This window comes from Scleropages formosus, chromosome 6 (genome assembly GCF_900964775.1).
Source record: "Scleropages formosus chromosome 6, fSclFor1.1, whole genome shotgun sequence".
In the NCBI taxonomy this organism is placed as follows: Eukaryota; Metazoa; Chordata; class Actinopteri; order Osteoglossiformes; family Osteoglossidae; genus Scleropages; species Scleropages formosus.
The window spans coordinates 28,783,567-28,794,862 of NC_041811.1; positions in this window are offsets into that span (position 1 = coordinate 28,783,567).

The following is an 11,296-nucleotide window of genomic DNA, read 5'->3' on the forward strand; positions in this document are numbered from 1 at the left end:
GTAGCTCTCTCCTTCCCAAGTGACTGAGCCGTGTCACTCTTCTCACCTTATTTATTCCGCACAGGGCCCCACATGTAATCTCTTTAGCTAATTAGCAGCCTATGAAAAACACTTGGCTTTGAAGATCTGTGTGTGTGTGCCTCCGTGTGTGTGTGTATGTGTGTGTGTGTGTTTGTGAGAGAGAGAGAGAGCGAGAGAGAGAGAGAGAGAGAGAGAGAGAGAGGCAGGCAAAGAGTTCTTTTCCTCCTCTCCTATCTTTCTTTTCCCCCTATCTCTCCCCCCACTACCTCCCTGCCTCCCACCCTCCTTCTGCCTCTCCAGACATCCAGCCCCCACAGGAGGAGCGGGGCAGGTCAGAAGCGAGCGAGAAGTGTCAGGGAAGGCGGCGTTGCTTCGTTCCCTTGCTCTCTCTCCCGTGTTTCTCAGTCACTCTTCGTCTTGCGCTCTGCCGGAGCCAGGCTCCTTCGGCATGTGAGTCTTATCATAGACACATGGAGCTCATTGTTGCTTGTTTCCTTATTTATTTACAGCCACTTCCCTGCTATCTCCGTCCTCTATCTGTCTTGTTCGTTAGCTCCTTGTCGGTTCTCTGAAGGAACGCCATGTCGTTAGTATGCGATACCGTCCTGGTGACTTCGAACAAAAATATACCAGCAGCTACGCAAAGATGAACAGCCATAAACCAAGATCCGCTTCATCATACCACGGATCCTACCTTCATTCAACCCTTCGCCACATCACTTCCAAATTCATCGCAACTGAATGAAATTGTATGGCAACGATAAATAGACTTCCAGGTATATTTTGTTACGTGGTGGGTAATTACTGAACTCGGTAACTTCAACACTTATGTGTCGAAGGATTCTCCTTAGAAGAACGTGGGTCTCAAGTGCGTTGGCTGTGTTGCTCAATTTCCTTTACATATCATTGGAAAAAATCCACATTTCCATTTTTTTTTTCCTTTTCGTACCTGTCTAACAAACAGCTCCCATCCCAGGGAAGAAATTCTGCAGACTACAATTCTCATTTCAACTACAGCCAAGGTTATGGCTTGCATTTCATGCTTAGAGAACTGTATCGTTGGGTTTGTTCTGAAAACGCCCTCCGTTGTGGAACAGCCACTATGAACTGCAGGCCTGTGATCGACATTGACCAGGCCAGTTGAAGATGCCTGGATGGGTCTCGATCAAAGAAAGCCATGTCTCGGGTTATGTATCCTGCACTACTCCCGCCATGTCCTTTCAGTGTCATGAGCCAGGGTTACAGCCCTGGTGCCAAGGTATTCAGCTCTCATTGGGGGCATTAATGGGTAAGACCAGGGAATTTAAAACCACTGAAAAGACAGAACAACTTGCCCGGCTTTCTGTATCACACCCATCTATTCCAATCTCTCAAAGAAGGAGAACCATCTAAGCTAGACATCAACAGCATCAGCAGCGTCTTCCTAGGATTTGACCCTGACACCCTCTAGTGAAAGGGGTGCTTCCTTCATCCTCTGCTCTTCAATGCATCCCATCAGGGTCTGTCTTGTCCCACCCAGTATGCACGGAAATAAGAATACGTTGTGAAAAGGAAATGGAGCAGTGGTAGGGTCCACAGACACTGGGGCAGAACATGGTCAAGGCTGAGAGGTAGTCTTGTAGAGTAGAGTTACACTGGGACTGCAGCAGATATTCCAGCTCCCAACATTTCAGAATGCTGTACATATTTAAAGAAGAAAAGTACATGCCCATTCATCACAAGAATAGAATCGGTGTCATTTCTGGAATCCTTAATCCACCCAGAGATCTTGTTGCTTCTTTTCAGAACTCTGATTAACTCTGGAATCCGTCTTAAACAAAGGAATCCCTTCAAAAAGAAATACAGAATAACAATAAAGTTAAAAGCGAGATCCTCTAAGTGTCTTCAGAGAGATGCATTTTTGGCGTGAGAGTCAAAAAAGGCCTCTTGCTCTTTTCCCCTGACATCCCTGTCTTAAATGTTTTTATTCAAGATTGATCATTGTTTTTCTGGGAGCCCTGATGGCCTTTTAGCGCATTGGAGACCAGCTGTTATCTCCTTGTTGTCAGAGCTCTGCCACCTTGCTGTCTGGTGTTCACTCAAAGCCTCACCTCTGTCTTTCATCCCACACCCTGGAAAAACCTCAATCTTATCACCCGCTTCCTGTGTGAGAAGATCAACACGAGAGAGGTGATGGGCAGCAAAGGAACGACTGAGTCTCACTTTTAGATGTTGAAGCCCTACAGGAAACCTGGAGAGCATTCTTCTGCATCCTCAGTGCTGTCTATTTTCCCTTTTGTTCACAGCCAAGCAACCGCACATCCACTCCGACGTGAGAAGACTCGAGAAAGACGTGCAAACCAGCGTTTCCATGTATAAAGCATGACCTGCATTACCTTCTGTCTTCTTCTCTGAGGACTTGAAACTTTATTTATCTATTTAATATTGTACATTTGCAGAACAGCTATAATCGGACTCAGATGTTTGAAGATACTCTTCCTCGAGGAAAACACTTTCTGTCACACAAGAAAACAATTTGTTGGATGTTTTGGTACAGTGGATATCCCTTTTCTCTGAATTCCACAGAAGATGAGTTGTTAGCTACTGACAAGACAACAAAGTTGATTTTATTCTCTTTATTTTCATTGGCCTTAGTTTTGGGGCTGTCCCTCCATGTGCGAACAATTAAAAATGACTTGAGACTGACAAGATTCCGCCCCATATTCCACAAAGTATAATATTCTGAAATGCAATGACGAGAACCTTTTGAGAACGCAGAACCTCATGGTTGTATTAAACTGATTGATGGACCGAACAGCAGCTTATTCCCGGCACTGGCTGTTATAGCTATGCCTGCGGTGCCTAGGGGCAAACATGGCTTTTGTGGCATAACTTTCTGACGAGTAATAAAGTGTAATGCTGCAATACTTCTGATGTCTTTGCGCTCAGACCTGGGGGCAATTGTTGCGCTGGCCACTACACAGGGAAAGAGTGCATAAAAAAAGAAAACAAAAAAACACAATAAAATTAACCAAAAAATAAAACATGCTGCAAGAACACATGTCAAAATAAGTTCTTCGACCACATGAGAAGCTGCAACATGCTTCTCAGTAAAGGAAAAAACATTGACTTTTGTTAGAAAAAAAGAAAGAAATAAAAGCAGGGGCCACATGAGAAAAGAGGGGTGGGGCAGGGAAGTGTGGGGGGGTGTTCCCGGTCGGCCTCTCTGGATGAATGTTGCGCAGTGTTTCGCTTTGTTAGCCACCCATCTGAGATATCCCAGCGAGCCTGAGAAAACCATAAAATAGCACTATTTAACGGAATTCAATCTGTCCCAATAGATCCGAATCGCTAACTTACATGTCTGAGTGTAGATCCTATCTGGGTAATGAGGGCCTCAGTCCTTCTCTGTTACTTCAAAGAGGCTGAAACTCGACCTTGTTTCCAGCGAGGATCAGCTCTTTCGCAGGATTCATTATCAGGTGTTTCACTGTTCGACCTGAAAGGGACGCTTCAGGCCTCCACTCCAAAGTGCTGCTTTTGTGCTCACTGTAGTTAAAGCAACCTCAACTGGCAGGATTCATCTAAAGGCCAGAGTGCCTATTAGATTTACAGCGTTGCAATTTCCTCCAAGAAGCAGAAGACGTTAAAGTCGCATTTCACGGTGTATGGTGGTCCCCTGAAGTAATTCAACACCATCTGCATCTGAAGGTGAGTGAGCAAATTAGCAAGAGCCAAGAGGGGAAGGGCACCCATTCGAACCCTTTGCCCGTCACCACCCCTGACCCTAGCAGTGACCCTAGCGACTTATCAGGCGCGTCCAGTCAGGTTTGAAGGCGTCCCCGTGTCTTGGGAACTGTTGGGCAGCTTCCCAGGTCAGCTGTAGGTTAACCTTTGCTCTGACCAACCAAAACACTAATAATTTCATAGTCATAGTTTCGAAATATCTCGTTTTGGATCCAAGACATGGTACAGACTCTAAATGGAAGTCAAACACTGTCTAGATGCTAGAACAAAGCATTTGTGGTACAATACAGTTGGTGTTTATCTGATGCGGCTGAATAGCAAGATTCCCCTATTCTAATTCCCTCCAGACCTTTCATTCCAGGAGGTTTAAGTGCACAGTTGATTAACAGCTTTGCACAAGCCTTTGCACATTTGAACTTAGGAATGGCTATCCATTCCAGCCTATTCAATACCACTAAGTGAGCCAAACCTCAATGACAAAAACACTGGCCACCCATGCCTGAAATATTGATGTAGGAAATGCTCCTGATTGGTTAATAATACATTGGCCAGATAGAATCTGGTTTCAGGGAAAGCAAGTGAGTGTATGAATTAATCAACATACAATCCATTCATCATTGACCATTAGCAGTTTAAGAGTGTAACGTGTAGGCTTGAAGACACCATTTTAATTAGCAAGTGCATGATTCAACAAAACTGTAAAACCACAGAGAGCATACAGACGGTTTTCAACTAGTGGAAATAAACAAAAAAATGGATCTTACATTACTGAGGAGAGAAGGGATGGAATTCAGCAACATTTTGCATGGCATTCTTTTAGCCAAATGTCTGATCCAGAAGAACTTACATCATAGGGTGTTAGGTAGTATGATGAAATAAAGTGCAAACAGAGGGCATCAAGAAAAACTGCTAACTGCATTAGGACATTGGTTGCCAGCATCCAGCTCATGCAAGTTCTCTTTTTAGATGGTGGTAATTTGTTATTTGTGAGAGGCAGACAGCATTCTGAAGGGTGGTGAATTACAGACACAGGGGTAGATAATGGGTATGTGATGGACAAGAGGGAGTCCTGGCAGTCTGGCAGCTAAGATGCTACAGAACCACAGACTTAACATTGAGAGAGCGTTCTCTGCAAGCAAGCAGCACGTTTCGTCATTAAAGGTTGACCTGACTGCCAAACACCGATGCTTTTTAGAGCGCTTTAAAGCAGCCACATGATTTCACGTGAGTCCGAAGTGACTGCAAGTGTTGACGTAAGTGGGCAGCAGAGTTAACAATGGAGGTAAATGACAGCAGAGCTATGGAACTCTCTCCGACCTCCTTATTAACAGGCCAGCACTAGGCAATGCATTCTTTATGTGCCTTGACTTAACAGTTTCCTGTCATCATTGAACTGTGCCTGAAATCCTTCTGACTTCTTAAACAGGGCAATAAAAAAATGTCAGAGCTGTTTTCAGCTTCTCATTACCACTTCAATCAGGATATTTAGTCAGGTTCAGTTACATACAGCAGATGCTGCAGTTGCATCCTTTTGTCCTTGATTTTTTTTTATTAGTTGCCATCATATTTGTTTTGATTGCCGTTTGGTACAGATGTGCATGGGGCCATCCACTGTATTTCTGTTTGCTCGATCGCACTTTGGCTTCCTCCTGCCCTGCTGCCACTTGAGAAAGAGCTTATCCTGAGAAGATATGAAGTGTGAGCAGTAGAATTAGTAAGGAGATCCAGGTGTTTAAGGTTGGGAGGTGCTCATAGGCCATTAGGCTAAATTACTTCCAGCCCACAATAGATCTGAAGAAAAGTTATGCAAACTCAGTGATCCACAATGCTTCTACCCACACTTGGATGCACACTTCTTTCGACACATTCCCAAACTTTTTTTTATGGCCTTATGCAGAACAGAGCACTGATGAGTATTTCTCGCTGTTACCACCTGGCACTTTGCAGATATCTAGTACTCCTGTAGGAAGAATCCATTTAACAGAAATTATATGTATTACATTATATTATGTGATTAGACTTAATGGAGGCTGCACAGTGACTAAATGAATAGTGCTGGAGTCCCACATCTCCTTGGCGGTGAATTTAGATGTGGATTCAAATCTGGTTGAGTCTGTTTGCTTATTCTGCTTGTGATTGCATGGGATTTCTCTGGGTGCTTCGGTTTCCTCCCACTGTTCAAACGTGTTTCAGGTGAACTGGTAATAGAAAATTGCTCTTAGTGTGTGTATTGTCTGAACCACTTGTCCCATATGGGATCACGGGAGCCGGAGTCTAACATGGCAACAGAGGGTGAGGGGCTGTAGGGGGAGGGGACACACCCAGGACTGGACGCCAGTCCCTGGCAAGGCACCCCAAGCGGGACTCGAACCCTGGTCCCACCAGAGAGCAGGACCTGGTCCAACTCACTGCGCCACTACACCCCCTTCTTAGTGTACCTACACAAGAGTGAATGAGTGAAAGTATGATTACCTTGTGATGGGCTGGTATCCTGTCCAGGGTGAACCCTACTTCAGACTCTGTACTTCCAGAATAGGCTCTGGACAACTGTGACTGTACACTGGTCAAGCAGATATTTGAAATAAATGGTGCATGATTACACACACACATTGTCTGAACCGCTTGTCCCATTCAGGGTCGCAGGGAGCCGGAGCCTAACCCGGCAAACACAGGGCGTAAGGCTGGAGGGAGAGGGGACACACTCAGGACAGGACGCCAGTCCATCACAAGACAACCCAAGCAGGACTCGAACCCCAGACCCACTGGAGAGCAGGACCCAGTCCAACCCACTGCGCCCCCCCCCTCCCTCTCCACCATGCTTACATTATTTGAAAAATACACGAAATACCACAACCAGAAATGTATCTAGGACTCTTCATTTCAGCTTAAAGTCAACTAGCTCTCATTGCCATTGAATATAGCTCTTTCTTTGCCACAGGCTAGATTGGCACAAATTAATTCTTTCCTACCAATACATGAGCGTACCAATAAATTGACCCCAGAGGTGCTTTACAAAAACATCTGGCTTTCTATTTCTTCAGAATCAGATGAAGTTTTGTATTGGAGGGATTTTCCTGAAAAAGCACCTTCTCCATGATGCAGTAAGAGGGGGGGTCAGTATCTTGGTGGCACAGGACACTTTGGTGGGGGAGGGCACAGGATGTCCATCAGTGCCCTCTCAAGTTACAGTCTCCCCAGACCGTGTCGAAGTCCCAATTAGTTTATTGGCATTCAGGCCCCTGGCAGCGCAAATAAAGGGTCATAGGGTCACCGTCAGTAATCTCACCTCTCAGCCCCTTGGGGTTGGGTTTCAAACACACAGACATCATTCCCTTCTGTTTCCTGTTCTTCCCACTGTTTTGCATCTTAAAATGTGTGTAGAGTCCCTCTTATTTTAGAAATTATGCAGAAACCTCATTCTATTTGTACACACCTAGAGACTTTAAGAAAAAAAAAAATGAATTTATTCAGTTATTTTTTGGTTGTTGCATAATCAATTTGAAATTAACATTTGAAAATTATGTAAATGTTACTATAACTGTAAATTTAAGATTAAATAAATTTTAGTCTGCATTGCTGGTTAAAAAACTTCTTGTACTCGGAATATGAGCATTGTTTTTTTTTTTTTTTGCATTCCATTTGACCTGCTTATTTAAAGAAGAAGGGAGACATACTTGCAGAAAGTGACATCAGATATCCACCAGAGGACGTGTTTACTGCCTGGGGAAGCAAGTGTAAGCCTCCTGAACCACCAAGGGATATAGTTTGTAAGAGAGGACATCCATGAAGTCTAGGGGGTATTCAGCTCACGAGGGGTAGTGCTTCCCAGTGGCATGGATCAGAGTGATACTATTAAATTAGCCAGAGACGCACAGATCACTGTTTCGGGCTACGATGAGGATATCAGAAACCTTTTTTTGGCTTTTTGAATTTAACAGAATGCAATTTGGGCTATGCAATGCCCCTACAAAACCTGCTTGCATTATAGACTGTATCCATGGGCATAGAAGTTTGTAGCTGCACCTATTATACTTAGCTAATGAGTTTTTTTCCATTGTGAAGCAGCTTTTACAGGGGCTGGAAGTTTCACATAAGGCACATCAGAAGAAATTACATTTAGCAAGTGTTTCATTCTGAGGTCTCAAACAATTGTCTCATCGAGTGTTGGATTTTAATGCAAATGTCTGTAATTGCTTTTCCAGTATGTTCTAAACGCATCACTTGCAGTGATGCAAAAGGAAGGTTAGGCAATCCCTTTTTTTTGGGAAATACGGAATCAAAAATTACTTTTGAACTATGACTGGAGGCAAAAGATGTCTCTTCAGGTTTTGAATCTTAATACACAATGCTGGAAGCCAGTAAAGAGAAAACGGGGTTCTTTATAGGCATTACCAGTTATCACAGTGTGTTCAAACGATATAGTGTCTGTGCTATCTTGTGGACATCATGGTGTTGAACATCTCTGTTATTAGCCCAAAATGTGGTGAAATATGCAGATTTTTTCAAGCATTTTAGAGCTAAAAACATACTAGAGCTGCTGGCAATAGACAACAATCCTCAGACTATTTGCTCACGACTACTGCCTTTTCAGAATATACAGAAACAGTCCAGATGTGGAATCAAAATATGAGCCTGCTAATGTGATCATTAGTTGATCACTTGTTTTACTTGTTCTGTGCACCAGGTCAGATTAAGTCTGGCCATGGTAGATCTTCTGAAAGCATATTAGTTGAATTGCTTTGTGAGGTATAGCAATTTGCAAGAACTAGGACAACACCTAAAAATCCTTCTTTTTCCCGGGGTAGCTGATAGCATAGTGGTTAGAACTGCTACCTTTGGCTCTGAAGGTTGCTAGTCTGAATTTCATCTATTGCTATAATACCCTTGAGTAAATTGTACCACTAAAAATTACCCAGGTCTATAAATGAGTCAATAATAAGTAGCTGAACATTAGAAGTTGCTGGGGAGAAAAGTGTCAGCTAGATGGATAAATGCAAACACCTTGTACAGGGTTTGATTATGCTGAGATTAGAATTTTTGATGCAAACATTTCCTTTCCAAACGAGTAAACATCATCAGTGGGTAGAAAGTGAAAACACACTTTTTCTGTACTCTCCCATGAGCTAAAAGGCAACACAGACCACCTTCCCAAATCCTGTTTGTGCAAAACATAACAAAGAAAAGAAGTGTACATGGTACTCCTCCTTTAAGCAAGTTACCACAGAGCCAGCAACTGGAAAAGTAAATTCTGGGCTTTAGAATTTTGAAGAAAGAGACAATGACTTACAAGAGCCTTTCCTGGTAGACACCTTAGTCAGACGTACACAAGTAGGTTAGTATAATGTCCTAATTGTGGTGGATCAATCACCATTAAAATAGTTTGCAGAAAGCAAAGAGTTTGGAGCTGTGTCTTCGGGCCCACACAGCATTCAAACCACCACAGTCAATTGCATCTTGTTAATCTTTATGATCATCAAAGGGAGCAGATCATACTCAACAGAAAACACGTTTTAGTTTTTTCTTTAATAGCCAGACAGAAAGTGTGCTGCTTCATACAGAACAAGTATCAGTTTTACTTGTAGTGTTTATTGCACACCTAAAATGTGTTATATTTTATGTTTCTGAATTCAAATCAAGCCGCAGTTTGTGTCACATATTTGTTTTATTGTAGGATTTCTTCAGCAAAAGACTGGCTTCACAAGACGTTGGCACTTTGTGATGGTTTTTATTGAGTTAAATGGTATGAACTTTTGCTTCGCACTATAGTGTTTGTTTCAAGATTCACTTATGGTGGTCATCATCTGGTCTATGTGGCATGCAGTCTTTTAGACTTGTCTCTTCTTCTTTAATCCTGTGGCCTTTTAATTGTTAAACTTTTTACTTCGCATGTTAATGCATGTGCCATCAATGTTAAAGAAAATGCTATATAAAGACAAATTGATTTCATTTTTGGTTGCTGAATATGACTGGGAAAGCAGTGTTGCTTGGAAGGGAGGTTGGAGTTGGTGACTCTTCAGCTCACGTACAGCAGCAACCACAACAACTGCATGGTTTAGGACATACAGAAAAGTTTTGGTGCAGGTCATGGTATCAAAGATCACATCTCACACAGAAGAAAAGCTGTTACATGACAGGAGACCGGAATGCTTTTGTAAAATAAATAAATGACCACAACTGTGATACACTAAGGTTTCAGCATGTTCCTAGGATTACTGAAACAAGACCCGGCACCTGTCTCACAGCAGAAAACTAAAGAAAGAAACACGAAATGTTTTTTTTTTTTTGTTTTCTCATAACAGCCTAACAAGATACTATTGAATTCTTGAGGTACATAGTGTTGTGAGACAAAGTATGTGACTCTTTGGAAGTATCTGGCTTTCTGCATGAATGACTCCTACAATATGATTTGATCTTTATCTTAATTATAATTATTAAGTCTTTCTTTACACAAATATTTCAGTTTATGTATTTTTTGGATGTTTTTCTTGAAAGGTCTGCTTCACATCACACCACTGATATACTCCTGACTTTTGGATCTTTGTCCTGTTGCATCTTCTTTTGAGTCTTACACTACAGACACCCTAGCATTCTGCAATCCAATTTCCTGATAAAACTTGGAACTCATTGGTCCCTCACTGATTGCAAGCCATCCAGATCCTGAGGCAGTAATGCAGCCCCACATCATTACACTCCCTCCACCATGCTTCACAGTTAGGTTAAAGATTTGGTGCTGGTATGCAGTGTATCCACTCGAAACATAATACTTTGTAAATGTAGCAGTAAGTAAAGTATAGCATGAAATATTCCTGCTCTCCATTCTGATGTTTTAGAAGTACACTTCTAATGGATGTCTTAACCTGAACTGTTTCTGCCTTTGATTTTGTAAGACTGGGGTCTTAGAAGCAGCCTTTTCATTCAGATGTTTTAAGACCTTTTAAGGCACAGAGAAAAGTAATGGTACTAATAAATGAGGCAAATGTTATTACCACTCATACAGAATTTTCAGCTTAGGTAAACATAAATCTGTAATTGAAATATTTTTACAGCAAAATATCCATCTTCTTGCCTCTCTTCAAGTGACCTTTTAAGCTGTTACAAAGCACATATTTGATAAATATTTGGATCCTCTTAGGGATCGAATCCAAATGTCTATAATGCGAAGAGAAACAGCTGCTCTGTAAAGACCAAGGTTTTTCCAGTTCAGATTTTTACAGATGGAAAAAAAACACATTAAGTGTATTGCTCAGGAAGAGAACTTTATGAAGTGGCAGTAAAACTATGCTACCCAGTGCCTGTAATACATATTATTTTTCTCAAGGCTTAATATGCTGATAAATGCTTGCTTTTTTAATATGCCGAGGGGGATGCTACTCTCCATTTACATTTACATTTATTCATTCAACGAAAAATGTGCTTTTCTTTATTTGTGCTGTTTGTAGGGGGGGCACATTCATGGCTCCGGGTGACATCACGTGAAATACTATCTTTTATATTTAAAAAGTAAAATAGATGGGACTGTGGTTCGAACGGCACAAACTGCCACAAATGT